Raw genomic sequence first — 4,670 nt, forward strand, 5'->3', positions numbered from 1 at the left:
CTCATCCCACGCCTCTCTCCCGTGTCCACACTAATTCTCATCTCAAGTCTCTCTCTCCTGTCCTGCCTGACTCTCGTCCCAAGTCTCTCTCTCCTGTCCTGCCTGACTCTCGTCCCAAGCCTCTCTCTCCTGTCCAGCCTGACTCTCGTCCCAAGCCTCTCTCTCCTGTCCTGCCTGACTCTCGTCCCAAGCCTCTCTCTCCTGTCCTGCCTGACTCTCGTCCCAAGCCTCTCTCTCTCGAGTCCATCCTAACTATCATGACAATTATCTTTCTCCGTCACAGTGTCTTACCCTAAGCCTCTATTTCCTTCACAGCCTTTTCCACATCTAAAGCCTCTCTCTCTCGTGTCCAGCCTCTCTCACACAGTCTCCCTTCTCTCTCTCTCTCTCTCTCTCTCTCTCTCTCTCTCTCTCTCTCTCTCTCTCTCTCTCTCTCTCTCTCTCTCTCTCTCTCTCCCAACCTATCTCGTTTCCAGCATCTCCCATTCCAAGCCTCTCTATTGTTCACTGCCTCTCTCTCCCCTAAAGGCTCTCTCTTTTCCCGCCTCTCTCATCCCAGGCCTCTCTCTCGTGTTCAACCTAACCTTCATCCCAAGCCTTCCTTTCCTTTTCATCCTCTCTTATACAAAGTTTATTCCTCTTCCACAGCCTTACTCTCTATCAAAGGTCTCTCGTGTCCAGCATCTCCCACCACAAGTCTCTCTCATGTTTAGCTTTCTCTCATCCCGAGCTTCTCTCAACTTCGAAACCTCACTCTCCTGCCAAGCCTCTTTCATGCCCAGCCTATCTCATACAAGCCTCTCTCTCCTTCAAAGCCTCACTCTCCGGCCAAACATCTTGTGTTCAGCCTCTCTCATCCCGAGCCTTTCTCTCCTACAAAGCCTCACTCTCATCCCAGGCCTCCCTCTCCCTCCCTCTACACCAGCGGTATTTAAACATTTTCAGCGTTGCAGGTCCACATGAATTTGGGGAAGAATTAGAGAAATTATGGAACTCTTTATAATGTGTCCCATTTTCTCAATGTTGCTTGAAATCTTACAGTTGCACGTGCCGGGCTACCACAATAACCGCCACCTGATTGCCACTCTCCTGGAGGAGGAGGAAGAAGCCGATGTTGTGATAGTAAACATCACATGATGTATCACTAATGGTCATAAGATCAAACATTATGGCTACACATCCCGACAATCACCAGACTGTGTGTGGCACAGCACGAAGGACGGAGTCGCCCGCCAGTCTTGTACGAAGCACAATACAATATCTCACTACTTCCTGCCGCTTTCAATACTTTCTATCAGTCAAGATACTCACACTACGTACGTACGTACACTGTTCTATTATCCTTTGTACATCTTCACTACTGGCGTTTTCGACCTTATCTGAATGAGTCAGATCAAATGGTTATCAAGGACACAGAATACATTACACTTGTCCACTGTCTTTGTCTTTCATACTCTATCTTTCATACTTGCTTGCCATTATTACACGAAAGTCCACTTGGGAACTCATCGTGTTTCATTTTCTCCGTGGACTCATAGGAATATATATATATATATATATATATATATATATATATATATATATATATATATATATATATATATATATAAATATATATATATATCTTTCTTTCTTTCTTTTAAACTATTCGCCATTTCCCGCGTTAGCGAGGTAGCGTTAGGAAAAGAGGACTGGGCCTTTTTTGGAATATCCTCACCTGGCCCCCTCTGTTCCTTCTTTTGGAAAATTTAAAAAAAAAGAGAGGGGAGGATTTCCAGCCCCCCGTTCCCTCCCCTTTTAGTCGCCTTCTACGACACGCAGGGAATACGTGGGAAGTATTCTTAATCCCCTATCCCCAGGGATATATATATATATACATTTACATATATATATATATATATATATATATATATATATATATATATATATATATGTATATATATATATATATATATATATATATATATATATATATATATATATATATATATATATATATATATATATATGAACTAAGTGCATATGAACGAGCACTCTCATGAAACATACAAACCTCCAACAGCCAGGATCGAACCCGTGACACCTGTTCAACGGGCGGGAGAGCTACCGCTAGGCTATGATCGCCCCTAATACGGAAATAATTATTCGAATACTATGTACTCGAATGCCTTTGACCTGAAATGTAAGTTCAAGCTAGTAGGCCGACCCTGCACTTAGCTTGATTCCTTTTGTGTTCAATATATTCTTCTTCACTACATCTCCTCTCCGTAATACCTTTATCTTCACTATGCAAGGATTATTATAATCTTCACTACAACCTTATCTTCATACGACCTTATCTTGACTAAGCTGGTTTCAAGAAAGGCTTTAGATTTTACCCGCTCACACAAACAACGTACTTACACGGGGCCCCACGAGTGTAAAACTTCCTCCTAATACAGTGCAAATACATGATTACACACACCTACACACCACCACCACCACTAACAATACACAGAGAAATAGCCTTTTCGGTTGGCTTTGGATCCGTCCTTGAACGTAGTTTGGAGGATTTGGGGGATCAGGTCAATAAGGTTAAGTTCACTACAACCTCATATTCACTAAAGTGTATCTTCACTACTAGCTTATTTTCACTAAATGATATCTTCATTATACTCTCTTCTTCACTACACCGTTATTTCTACCATAACATCATCATTGCACTCCCTAATGTTCACTAAGAATAGTTCTTATCTTCACTACATAATCATTTTGAACAAACTTCACTCTTTACTAACCCTTATCTCTACTACATTCGTATCTTCACTACATTCGTATCTTCACTACAACCTATCTTGACAATATCCTTATCATCACTATACTCTTCTTCACTACACTCTCATCTTAACATCATCCTTCTGTTTATCGAACTTAGTTCAAAGTCTGACTTGAACGTAGCTTTGGAAAGTTTGTGTTCCTCATTGTGTTACCTCCTTATTATCATTGTAAAGGCAATTGTCACCACTCCCTAACTAAACCCTCATCGTCACTACACTCTCATCATTATCATTACTTCTTGATGTTCAATACAAAATCTCAACATACATATTTGTCTTCACTACAGAATAATTTTCATTGCACCTTAATCTTCATTACTCCTTGTTTCAGCTACATTCGTATCTTCCATTCATTCTTATATCTTATATTAGTTACATCTTTACAATATCTTTATGTCTTCTCTGTTCCATCTTTTGGAAAATTGAAAATGAGAGTAAAGGATTTCCAGCCTCCCGCTCCCTCCCCTTTTAGTCGCCTTGTACGACACACAGGGAATACGAGGCAAGTATACTTTCTTCCCTATCCCCAGGGATAACAGCATCTGGTGTTCCCAGACGGTCACCCATCCAAGTACTAACCAGACCCAACGTTGCTTAACTTCCCTGATCGGACGATATATACATATACATATATATATATATATATATATATATATATATATATATATATATATATATATATATATATGTACAAGACTGAAAACAATGAATTTCCCAAATAAAAAATGGAGGCGCCGGGGTTTGAACCCGGGTCCTCTCGCATGCCAAGCGAGTGCTCTACCACTGAGCTACGCCCCCAAGAACATATTTTGTGACATAGTATTATATGAAGTACTGAGATTACTACGGCAAAATAGTGTTTGACCGACCGTTGCCGACTAGCCGGCAAAATAACCACAGGGTAAATCTCCATGTTGCTGTCGTGTTTTCCTCTCAATTTTCCACGAAGAAATGAGTTTTACTTTTTTATTGTCGTTGCAATAGACTGGAACTTAGCAATAGACTGGAACTAAGCAATAGACTGGAACTAAGCTGACCTGGTATGAGGTCAGAGCCCTCATTATCATCCCTGCTAACTACCGGAAGCAGATTAAGTCGTTCCACAACCGATGTCCGGCCCATGTTAACTCTGATGTGCCCAGCAGTTGGAGGAGGATCGCCAGAAGCTTCTGGAAGATTTCAAGGACGTCTTGGTGGACCTGACCCTTTCAGATAAGGTCGAAAACCCCAATTTATTGTGAAGATCTTCACTATAACGTTGGACGAACATACTGAATGTTGCACACATGTGATGCGGACAAAATGAAAAAAAGAAAAAGACAAAAATTATGTCTGGTGTGGGTCTCGAACCCACGACCTTGAGTGTGTAAGACTCACGCTCTACCACTGAGCTAACCAGACAATAGAAAAATACGTCTGTTTCTTCAATTTGAATTAATGAAAATCTTTGCGAGGCAGCGTTTAGAAAAGAGAGATGTCTTTGACGAAATTTACTTGTTTGGCTCATTCTTTTGTTCCTCAATATCGAAAGTAAACATACTGAAGGATATATATATATATATATATATATATATATATATATATATATATATATATATATATATATATATATATATTGAAAAGGATCGCAATTTTGCACGTGATCAAGTATATTCTTATGAGTTCACAGGGAAAATAAATACGATAAGTTCCCAAGTGCACTTTCGTGTAAAACTCACATCATCAGGGGAGACACAAGAGAGAAATATAACACTCAATTGATATACAACGAAGAGACGTAGCTAGGACGCCATATGGTAAACATGTGATTGTCCAAGACAGACAACAAGCGTATCATAAACTTATTATGTGGAC

At 40.1% G+C, this 4,670-nt stretch overlaps 1 non-coding gene across 1 annotated transcript; it reads right to left on the reverse strand.

Moving 5' to 3' along the window:
- Nucleotides 1–4,145: 4,145 nt before the first annotated feature.
- TRNAV-UAC (transfer RNA valine (anticodon UAC)) lies at nt 4,146–4,217 on the reverse strand. The gene has a single exon. It is a non-coding gene; the product is annotated as a tRNA-Val (tRNA).
- Between the last annotated feature and the right edge of the window lie 453 nt (nt 4,218–4,670).

This window comes from Panulirus ornatus, chromosome 70, assembly GCF_036320965.1.
Source record: "Panulirus ornatus isolate Po-2019 chromosome 70, ASM3632096v1, whole genome shotgun sequence".
Classification (NCBI taxonomy): domain Eukaryota; kingdom Metazoa; phylum Arthropoda; class Malacostraca; order Decapoda; family Palinuridae; genus Panulirus; species Panulirus ornatus.